This window comes from Polypterus senegalus, chromosome 6 (genome assembly GCF_016835505.1).
Source record: "Polypterus senegalus isolate Bchr_013 chromosome 6, ASM1683550v1, whole genome shotgun sequence".
NCBI classification, from domain to species: domain Eukaryota; kingdom Metazoa; phylum Chordata; class Cladistia; order Polypteriformes; family Polypteridae; genus Polypterus; species Polypterus senegalus.
The window spans coordinates 95,978,359-95,989,830 of NC_053159.1; the positions used below are offsets into that span (position 1 = coordinate 95,978,359).

The 11,472-nt window shown below is 40.3% G+C and overlaps 1 protein-coding gene and 1 long non-coding RNA gene across 4 annotated transcripts in view; one reads left to right on the forward strand and one right to left on the reverse strand.

Annotated features, from left to right (window-relative positions):
- Positions 1-6,425, reverse strand: part of LOC120531298 (SH2B adapter protein 2) — a 74,649-nt gene extending 68,224 nt beyond the window's left edge. Inside the window, exon 1 of one of the 3 annotated variants that reach the window (XM_039756568.1) lies at positions 6,302-6,421. The gene's annotated coding sequence lies outside the window, so the exon portion shown is untranslated. Of the gene's footprint in view, positions 1-6,263 lie in introns of all 3 variants that reach the window. The other 2 variants (XM_039756569.1, XM_039756574.1) reach the window with 2 other exon arrangements.
- Positions 6,426-6,475: 50 nt separating this feature from the next.
- On the forward strand, positions 6,476-7,538 carry LOC120531302. Its single transcript, XR_005634091.1, has 2 exons — positions 6,476-6,714; positions 6,915-7,538. It is a non-coding gene; the product is annotated as an uncharacterized LOC120531302 (long non-coding RNA).
- Positions 7,539-11,472: the final 3,934 nt, after the last annotated feature.

Consider the following 11,472-nt stretch of genomic DNA (forward strand, 5'->3'; position numbering starts at 1 on the left):
CACACTACTTGAATGTTAACATGTGATTGTGTCAGGCTAAGGTGAGATGAGTAAGGTGTCAAAAATGGCTCAATGGCCAAAAATATATGGAAAAAGTGAGGCTAAGCAAATGGATCAGAGTTACAGCTGGGTGGCTAACAGCTGAGCACAGCAGTGGTGGTGCTGAAAGACACCTTGTCTTGGACACAACATGGTATCTGGCAGTTCAGATGGGTGCCACTCCTCCTGGTCAGTGCAATACAAAAAAGTGCTGTGGAATAATGAATGCAAACAACAGCACGTGAAAAGGACTGTGGGATCTGTTTCATGGGATATTTCCAAAATCCCTTGAGAATTTGGCTGTACTGGCAGTACTGAGCAGCAGCAGTTTTGGAATCAAGTGATGGGTAGTGGAGGTGTGAAACAAAAATGGTAGTCATGATACCAAATGAGCAGGTCAAAACCACAAGCAAATTGTGTCATGACTGGCAGTTTTTCATTTTTTATTCCTTTTCTGCGGCTATTTGGGTGAAGGTTTATGCTCATTGAGATGTTTTCTACCTCAGAAAAGCTCATTTTGACATTGTTTTATTTTTATCTCACTCCACTGAAATGTTGCATTCTTTTACCGTTTTGGTTGTGTGCACCACCACGTTCAGATAATTGTGTGGTCTGTTGCCATGACAAGGTTGCCCAGAGTCCTCTCCTCTGTTGCAGCATGGCACATGATGTCAACTATGTGACCATATAAAGGTCAACACAAGGGGGTCCATACAATTCAACATTGGATAAAAACAAACAAATTATTGTCAGTCTTTTTTTATGTGTGTTTCTGGTCAAATTATTTTTCCTTTATGCATTTTGACTTTAATTTTTAATTTGTCTCTTGGCTAAATGAAAGATGGGCTTGATTTATTGTTAACGATTTTAGCACAGCTTTTGTTTATATCTCCTTTTCTAAGGTCAGATTTATAAAACTGGTGTATGCTTTTCACAACAAAAGTTGAAATTTATAAAAGGAAACTTGAAGGAAAAACATTGCAGAGAGACTAAGAAATGACAAAACCCTTGCTCAAGTACGGAAATGCTTCCAAACTACCTAAATGAATTGCCCCATGGAATTACTGAAGTTTTGCTAATCTAATCTAAATGATGACTCACCCATATAACAAACATATTGCACCTCAAAAGTGATGAATATGATGCCCAGACTGTATTGTAGTTCCCTTTCAAGAGGACCAATTCTGCGTATTTACACTTTTGAACCTTTTTGGTTTTTTGTCAGTTTATATCGGCTACTTGTCACTTCTCGAGGAACTGGCCAACAGATCAGGACTGTTTCAGCCAAAACTTCAGCTACATTATGCCTGATGTGCTGGAGGCCATTAACTGACTGACGAGGTGCTACATTCAGCTTTTGTATGGTGTGGGTGCATATACATAAAACATCACCCTGTTTTAGCCAATACTGGACAACTGTGTTTCGTTTTCCCAAATGTAATCGGACCAATTTGCTGTACTCATATTGCAATTTGAGCACTTAGAAAGAATGAAGCTGCTTTTGTTAACCGTAAACAGTGATATTCCATTAACCCACAAGGCATTTGTGATGCTAAAATGAGACTGACAATCATCATGGCTCAGTGGCCTGGGCCAGCACATGATTCATTCATTTTAAGGCAAAGTAGCTTGTTGGTATGGTAACTGGCAGAATCCTCCATTGTACTATGTATCAACACAGCAATCATGTCATTACATATGCCAGGTGATAGTGGGTGCCTTGTGCCTTTACCTGATCCCCAAAATGCAGGGGAGAAGCAGTAAAATGCCACTCTTGCTCTTACGTGCTCAGCTACAGAGCACAGCATAAGGATCGATGCATCGTAAGGGATAAAGTGCATCCAGAAAGTATTCACAGCGCATCACTTTTTCCACATTTTGTTATCTTATAGCCTTATTCCAAAATGGATTAAATTCATTTTTTTCCTCAGAATTCTACACACAACACCCCTTAATGACAACGTGAAAAAAAGTTTACTTGAGGTTTTTGCAAATTTATTAAAAATAAAAAACCTGAGAAATCACATGTACATAAGTATTCACAGCCTTTGCTCAATACTTTGTCGATGCACCTTTGGCAGCAATTACAGCCTCAAGTCTTTTTGAATCTGATGCCACAACCTTGGCACACCTATCCTTGGCCAGTTTCGCCCATTCCTCTTTGCAGCACCTCTCAAGCTCCATCAGGTTGGATGGGAAGCATCGGTGCACAGCTATTTTAAGATCTCTCCAGAGATGTTCAATCGGATTCAAGTCTGGGCTCTGGCTGGGCCACTCAAGGACATTCACAGAAATGTCCTGAAGCCACTCCTTTGATATCTTGGCTGTGTGCTTAGTGTCGTTGTCCTGCTGAAAGATGAACCGTCGTCCCAGTCTAAGGTCAAGAGCGCTCTGGATCAGGTTTTCATCCAGGATGCCTCTGTACATTGCTGCAGTCATCTTTCCCTTTATACTGACTAGTCTCCTAGTTCCTGCCGCTGAAAAACATCCCCACAGCATGCTGCTGCCACCACCATGCTTCACTGTAGGGATGGTATTGGCCTGGTGATCAGCGGTGCCTGGTTTCCTCCAAACGTGACGCCTGGCATTCACACCAAAGAGTTCAATCTTTGTCTCATCAGACCAGAGAATTTTGTTTCTCATGGTCTGAGAGTCCTTCAGGTGCCTTTTGGAAAACTCCAGGCGGGCTGCAATTTGCCTTTTACTAAGGAGTGGCTTCCGTCTGGCCACTCTACCATACAGGCCTGATTGGTGGATTGCTGCAGAGATGGTTGTCCTTTTGGAAGGTTCTCCTCTCTTCAAAGAGGACCTCTGGAGCTCTGACAGAGTGACCATCGGGTTCTTGGTCACCTCCCTGACTAAGGCCCCTCTCCCCCAATCGTTCAGTTTAGACGGCTGGCCAGCTCTAGGAAGAGTCCTGGTGGTTTCGAACTTCTTCCACTTACGGATGATGGAGGCCACTGTGCTCATTGGTCCTTGAAAGTAGTAGAAATTTTTCTGTAACCTTCCCCAGATTTGTGCCTCGAGACAATCCTGTCTCGGAGGTCTACAGACAATTCCTTTGACTTCGTGCTTGGTTTGTGCTCTGACATGAACTGTCAACTGTGGGACCTTATATAGACAGGTGTGTGCCTTTCCAAATCATGTCCAATCAACTGAATTTACCACAGGTGGACTCCAATTAAGCTGCAGAAACATCTCAAGAATGATCAGGGGAAACAGGATGCACCTGAGCTCAATTTTGAGCTTCATGACAAAGGCTGTGAATACTTATGTACATGTGCTTTCTCAATTTTTTTTTTTTAATAAATATGCAAAAATCTCAAGTAAACTTTTTTCATGTTGTCATTATGGGGTGTTGTGTGTAGTATTCTGAGGAAAAAAATGAGTTTAATCCATTTTGGAATAAGGCTGTAACATAACCAAATGTGGAAAAAGTGATGCGCTGTGAATACTTTCTGGATGTACTGTAGGCTGCTTTACCAGGCAATGAAGTTCTGCAGCATACTGACTGAATATGTATGAGGTTAATTACCATTCTCTATGTATGCGCATTTCAGGGCAGCAACCAGGCGGAGTTCGAGGCTCCCTCTCATATGAACATTTACAAGATGATGGTGATTTCAAAACTGTGAACTGTGTAGAAATGTGGATATGCCAGGTTTTATACATCAGATTTTTTTGCTGTAAGTATTTTCCTGTCTTTTGCCATACACATTTTCACAATCAAAGTTTTATAAATGCAACTCTTTCTAAGAGCAGATTTCTATCTCTTTGAGATGGAACAAACTGGGCCAAAACATAAGTCAATGACTGTAGGCAAAAGGATACAAAGAGTTTAAAAACAGAAACCAAATTTAGACTAAGGGGAAATGCCACTAGTTATCAAGGTTGAATCCATGAACTTGAACAAACCATTAAGTGCATAATGCTGACCTTTTATACCGTTGACCTGGTAATGCCAAGCATTGCACATTTCTGATTGACCTTACATATTAACTGCTTGGTAACCAGACCAAACAAATGCATAAAATAGTGGCACTTGCAATGGCAAAACCTATTTGTACTTTAACATTTTACTATGTTTATTTAAAAGTACATTTATTAAACACTAAGAAAGACAATGGTAATCTACCAAAAAGATGTGTCCAGATTTAGACTGAATAAAGGAACAAACCAATGTTTCCATTCCAAGGAACCTTAAACAGACGTGCTTCTGCACCAAGTCAATGGTTATAATCACTCAGTTGTCATTTCATAAAGCACCCTTCTTCCTTGTGAAAACCGCTTCTCTTGGAATGAAATACAATTTCCCCAAACACTTATCCTTCCAATAGGACTCGTGCTCTCAGCAGGGTCAAGTGAACCTGCAACTCTGTGTTGTGCACATTCACCCTCTCTGCTTAAACCACCACCAAGTCCGTGTTCAAGCAAAAATCAGTTTGTGAGGGTGTGATCATATGCCGGTCAAAAATTTTAAATCTAAACGGACATGGCTGGTATGTCATCGGGACCGTTTCCATGCCACAAAGTTCCAATTTTTGGGGAGAAAATGTTGAAAGGCCAATAATTCATCCACACATTTTTTCTATCCCCAAGTCCAATTCAGCGTCACAGGGAGCTGATGCCTGTCCCAACAGCACAAAGCCAAAATCAACCCTGAATGGTATGCCAGTACACACTGGGTCAAACAACCTAACATACACATCTTGGGGATTAGGAAGGGACATTGGAGACCATGGAGGCTGAAATGCCAATTATTTGGGAGCAGCACAAGCCTGTGATCTAATTGTATTATTTCCAGAAATCTGTAGCACTAAGTGTCTCAAGGCAAGTAGAACTTACTTCAGATTTACTACAGCCCACTTACTAAAAAGATATACATGCCGTATACTGTATTCCCTAAGGAAAACATCCACCCAAACCTTGTTGTCTACTGTGAACAGCTGCTACACTATTTAGTGGAAGCTGATTCAAAAAGGCCCACCCTTAAGTCAGGCTGCAGACCCACCACTGCCTCATTCAGTAAGAGGCATTCTCTTACTCAGCTTTATCCTGTTTCGGTGAAATGAGATGAATAAGACCAATGAGCACCTTGGACCAAATGGCTTGTTATAATATTCTCTTAACTGACTGGAGTCCTTCTCATTTCTAGGCTCTAACTTTGTCCCTGCACTCTCAGACAAGCACCAAACGCGCCTCTTAAGAACAGGCATGTGAAAGCCACATGCCTATTCTGTTGCATTTCCAGCCAATGTGTGATATCGTTTCAATTGTAATTGAGCATTGTATAGTAAAATCACTGTGAAAGAGGCTATAGAATTTGCTATATTTTCCTTGCTAGGAGATTCTAGCGAAATGCTTAACTTCTTCTGGATTGTAATTCTTTACTGGTGATGGAGCTTGCTGTGACAGGCACTATATAAAACACTTCTTTTGGTGTGATGCTCTTTCAATGTAATTACAGTTTTTTGCCAGATTCCTTCTCAGTAGCAGTGCGGTAGTGCAGCACTGTTTGAGAACCACAAGCTGTTGGTATAGCTGTACTTCTCTTCTCAGGTGATTCGTGTGCACTGCCTGCTTCGTTCAGAATTTGAATGTATTACACTTTGCAGAGCGTTTGTAATGATGCTCTTTATGAGAGCCGCTTCTTAAAATAAATCTTGTTTGGCGTACAGGTGCTTCATCGTATATTTTACTGTAGTATCGGTTGTTTCTTATTCTCTTTGGATACGTACAATCACGCTTTCTGGAATCACTTTGATAATAACTGAGTGAGACAGACAGACAGTTAAGTGGGCTGCAGTCAAGAGACAGGTCAGCCGGACAGAAGCCAACAGGAGGCCAATTCGTGGGGTGCGGAAGGTGAACACCCTGCTGCTCCTCGGCCCTGTTTTCTCCGGAGACCCCCAAGATTAGAGCTCGTGTCTGCTTTCTCTTGTTCATTTGTGTCTCGCCCTTCTGAATGGAAGCACTATGCCGCGGGGGAGAAACAGCAAAGAAAGGATACAGCGAGGGAGGGAGCGAGCGAAGCTCCCACTCCTTTGTGAGTTTCAGCACCACGGCAAGCGGTCTCTTCAGGTAAAGCTGTCGCCAAACGCACGCATGCACGCCCTGGTCTTGTGCGACCGACCGTTTGCCTGCTCATACAACGTGCACACACGGACCGACAGACACGCGCGACACAAACAGGTAAAGGCCGGCGTGTCGTCTACCCCACTCACTTTTCCTAAACGGCTCCTCGTCCGGCGGATGCTCTTACCCGGCTCGCGTTTCATCGTCCGACCGCACTGTCCTCTTAACATCTGTCACACCAGCGTCTCTTCTGCCTATATACGCGCGCGACAGCGGAGAAACTCCTGGATACCGTAATCTCCCAAGTCTGCGCCGGCAAAATGATGAAGCGACGCGCGCGCGCACGCACGCACATACGAGAGCGCGCGAGCAGGGGGCGTCTCCCTTGCGAGCATCTGATTGCTTCGACAGATTCAGAGAGATGCCAAAGCCGATGTACTCGCGACTACAGGTATAGTGCCTTTAACGGAGTGCCGAACAAACGGGCAACAGCGGCGACACAGTTCAAGCGTAATAAACAAAGGGAAAAACAGGAAACCGTGCAGTAAGACGGACGTCAACGGACACAAAGACAACTCCGGCGGGCACCTTGAGCAATCAGTTAAGTACAGTTTTGCTAACAATCAGAATTAGATTTTATCTTACGTAAGACATTTACAGCCCTGCTGACATGTTGGTGGGCACAAAGCCAGACGTGGTGAGTGAATACAGTAGAAAAGTATCTCCTGGTGACACCTGACAGTGACAATAAAAAGAGTCCTGACCAGTACATTTAACAATTTTTTGTGTTTACCATTTAGAATGCTGTTCCACGAGGCATTGAGCCGCTGCCTCACGCATACAGACCCTGGATTCCAGTCCACCCTGTATCAAGCTGGCATTTTCCCCTCTGTTTGAATGGGTTTCCTCCCACATCCCGATGAGGATAGGTCGATTGACCAGTCAAAGACTTCATGACTTAGAGTTGCAATGGCATGGGTGAACCTGTTTTTGGATTAAGCTGTTCTGGGAGAGGTATGCTGCATTAGGTAAAAACGGTTCTCATATTCATGCCAGAAGGTTTTATGTGTGTTTTGTTTTTAATTATATTTTTGTTGACCTTTTGTAACTAAATATTTCACTATAATTTGCACTGTGTGTAGTATGTGACAAAATTTGTTTTGGATTTAGAATCTTAGCTTGGACATAATCCAAATGAGAATTGTCAAAAACATTTTCACACCAATTCTTTTTTGTCTGGCCTCTCTCTAGTGCCGTCTGGGCAGTTTTTTTTTTCTTGGAAGCTTACCTGACTTGACTCCACATTACCCGAATGCTCATTTTTGGAGGATGTCCATTATCATATAGATTTTCTTTTTAGTAATTATTCTCATGTTCTTAAAATAATTCTTGGTTTAATGGAATAAATTCTTGGTGCTTTTCAATAATCTTATCCTGCATTTGTTCAGAATGTTCTTCCGTCTTCCTTGTTTTGTTTTTTTTAACCTCCGCTGATGTGAAGTACCTTCATCTATTCCAGTAAGTTTCACTTCGGCTAGTTGTGCTCAAGATAATTTAGAGATATCATATAGCATAACACTGAATCCATTAATTTCCGTTTGTACTTATAACTGATTGAGAAGGATTGGTATAATTTTGTTTGCACTTTCGAAGTAGACCCTTCTGTTAATCAACAGAAGAAAATCCTAGTTAAGTACAGTCCTTCCACTTTAAGAAGGTGACTCTCTGATGATATACATTTTTTTTATTTTATTGATTTTATTAAAATCAAACAAAATTCCATACAAACAAGTCAAGTTTTACAAAACTAGGTTCAAAACAAATCAACCCCCACCCATGAGACAGAGAGCTAGGCCAGCAGATTAAAACTTTAAACTAGTAAAAATAAGTAAATAGATAAATTAATAAATGAATAAAAATAGAGTAAAAAAAGAGGGGAGAGAATCTGCTTCCTCAATTAAAATGCTTATTCTAAAATGTTATTGATTAGGTCCTGCTAGGTTTTGAAAAAGGTTTGTACAGATCCTCTTAAGTGAGAATTTTATTTTTTCCAAATTCAAATAGTATATAACATCAGTTACTCACTGACTTAGAATAGGCGAGTTAGGATTCTTCAAGTTGAGCAAGATAAGTCTACGTGCCAAAAGTGTAGTAAAGGCAATCACAGTTTGTTTCTCCTTCTCCACTTTAAGCACATCTGGAAGAACCCCAAACACAGCTGTTAATGGGTTAGGAGGGATTGTGACACCAGAATGATGTTAATTTGGTGCAGGCCCAAAACATATGGCCCAGTGAGGCTGGAACTTAATTGCAACGTTCGCAGGTTGGATCTTGCTCTGGAAACAATTTTGGACATTTTTAAATGAGAGAGATCTGCTCAATATATAATTTTAAATTGAATAATTCTATGCTTTGCACATATGGAGCTCGAGTGAATTCTGTGCATTGCTACCTTCCACTCCTTTTCTGAGATGTTGAGTAAGAGATCCTTTTCAAACTGTTCTCTTGGGTCTTTGAAAGGGAGACACTGTAAAATGGTTGTATATATTACGGAGATGCTGTCTGAGTCCTCAAGACTGAGCAATATTTTTTTCTGGCATATAGGTAGGTGGGAGGTGAGGAAAATTGAGTAGGTTCTGTTTAACAAAGTTTTTTAATTTGAAGGTAGTGAAAGAAATGTGTTGCTGGTAGTTACACTTGGAGTGTAATTGTTCATAGGATGCAAAGACATTGTCTATGTACAGATCTGTAAGTGATTGAATCCCAAATGTTTTCCAGGCATTAAAAACTGCATATGTTTGTGAGGGTTGAAATAGGTGGTTCTTGTGCAGAGGTTCCACAGATAAAAGCTTCTCTATCTTAAAATACTTCCTACATTGGTTCCATATTCTGAGTAAGTGAAGCACAATCGGGTTGCTAGTATATTGGCGATAACTTGTATTTATTGGGGTGCATAGCAAAGAATATAAAGAAGTAGTGCAGGATTTTATTTTTATTGCAGACCAAGCCTGTGTATGTTCCTCTATTTGTGTCCATGTCCAGGTTTTTATAGCTTGTATATTTGCGGCCCAGTAATAAAACTGAAAGTTACGTAGAGCCATGCCATCATCCGCCTTAGGTCTTTGTAGGGTCGCTCTTTGGATATGTGGATGTTTTGAATTCCAAATAAATGAGGTTATGGCCGAGTTTAATTTTTCTAAAAAATGATTTATTAATGTATATTGGAATGTTTGAAATAAAAAAGAAGCTTAGGAAGGATGTCCAATCAAATATTGTGTTCTTGAGAATTCACTGGGAAGAGTACACTTTTATTCAAAATAATTCTGAGACCAGAAATCTTTTGAAATTCTGTTAGTGCTGTTAGGACTGCAGGCACAGTATTTTGTGCATCTGATATTTACAGTACCATATCATCTGCATATAGAGAAATTTTCTGTCCAAGCCCTTCTCTGATAATCCCCTTTATCTCATAAGCATTTCGACAGTGAATTGCCAGTGGCTCAATGGTGATTGCAAACAGCAGTGGTGACAAGGGGCATCCTTGTCTATTACCATGTTCTAGTTTAAAGTAGTCTGAATTAATGTTGTTAATACAAACTGAGGCTTCTGGATTGGTATACAGTTGTTTGATTCATGTACAAATGTTTGGGCCAAACCCAAATTTCTCCAATGTAGTGAATAGGTAGTTCCATTCAACCATGTCAAATGGTTTTTCTGCATCCAGCGTTAATAATATTTCTGGGGTGTTAGACTTTGTGGGTGAATATATTACATTACACAGGCGTCGAGGATTGGAAGCTAAGTGTCTTCTTTTAGTAAATCCAGTTTGGTCTTGTGATATTACTGAAGGAAGCACTTTCTCAATTCTATTAGCTAGGACTTTGGAGAGTATCTTAACATAATTATTCAGAAGTAAAATTGGTCTCTATGATCCACATTGTAATAAGTCCTTATTTTGTTTAGGAAAGACGGTAATTTAATACTTGCCGAAAAGTTTGAGGTAGAATTTTATTGTTTCTAGCTTCTGTAAATGTTGCAAATAAAAGGGGAGCTAGCGGAGTTGAGAATTTTTTATAAAATCCGACAGGGTAGCCATCAGGGCCTGCTGCTTTCCCACTCTGAAGTGAGTTTGTAGCATCTAGTAATTTTGATAGTGCCAGAGGTTTATCCAATTCCTCTGCACTGAGAGCATCTATTTGTGGTATCTGTAATGCATCCAGAAATGCATTAGATTGTGTCTTGTCTTCTTTAAACTCAGTAGAATATAAGGACTTATAGTAGTCTCTAAATGTGTGCATTATATATTTATGGTCAAAGATTTTGTCTCCATCTGTGTTGGTGACTGCTGGGATTGCATTGCGAACTTCCTTGCTTGTGGATTTGTTGAGCTAAGATCTCATTAGCTTTCTCTCCATGTTCATAATAATGATGTCTTGATTTAAAAATGAGTTGTTCAGTTTCTTTAGTTGTTAAGAGGATGAGCTCTGAATGCAGAGCCTGTCTTTTCCTATGAAGAGCCTCACTTGGACACCTGGCTCATTCTTGATCTATTCTAGTAATTTCACTGATTAGCTCTAATACCTTCTTGGTTTCCAATTTAGTTCTGTGGGAAAGATATGAGATAATCTGTCCTCTCAAGAAAGCCTTCAGGGTTTCCCAGAGTATTCTTGCAGAAACCTCTGAGGATGTATTTGTCTCAAAAAAATTAATTTTTTTGGATATAAATTCTGTACAGTTCTCACATGCTATTAAAAGTGGGTTAAGATGCCATCTGCGAGATGAGTGTGTGGGGAATAATGAGTTTAGCTCCAAGATCAAAGGGACATGGTCAGAAATAACAATAGCATCGTACTTACAAGATTTAATCGTAGGCAAGAAATTGTTACCTACAAAAAAATAATCAATTCTTGAGTAGCAATGATGTACTGGTGAGTAGAAGGAATATGCTCTTGACTATGGGTTTAGAAACCTCCAAGGGTCTGATGAGTTGTAATGAGTTACAAACTGTGTAATTGTCTTTGCAGTGTTAGATGTCATCGCCCCTGTGGCAGGAGACCCATCTAGGTCTGGATTTAAAACATAATTAAAGTCCCTAGCAATTATAATTTTATGAGTGTTCACATTGGAAATGGATGCAAATACATTTTGGATGAAATCCCTATCATCCACATTGGGTGGCTAGACTGGGAATCATAGACTCTCTGATGATTTCCATTGGGGAATTTTTGACTTTAAAATGTTCTAGAATTTCACATTATTGCTTCCACATTTTGTATTATGGTAGTGTACCGAAAGTCACCATTTTTTAAATTTGTCTAAGTTTCTTTGTTTGGCACAGAGCTGTGCAAGTCCTTCAGT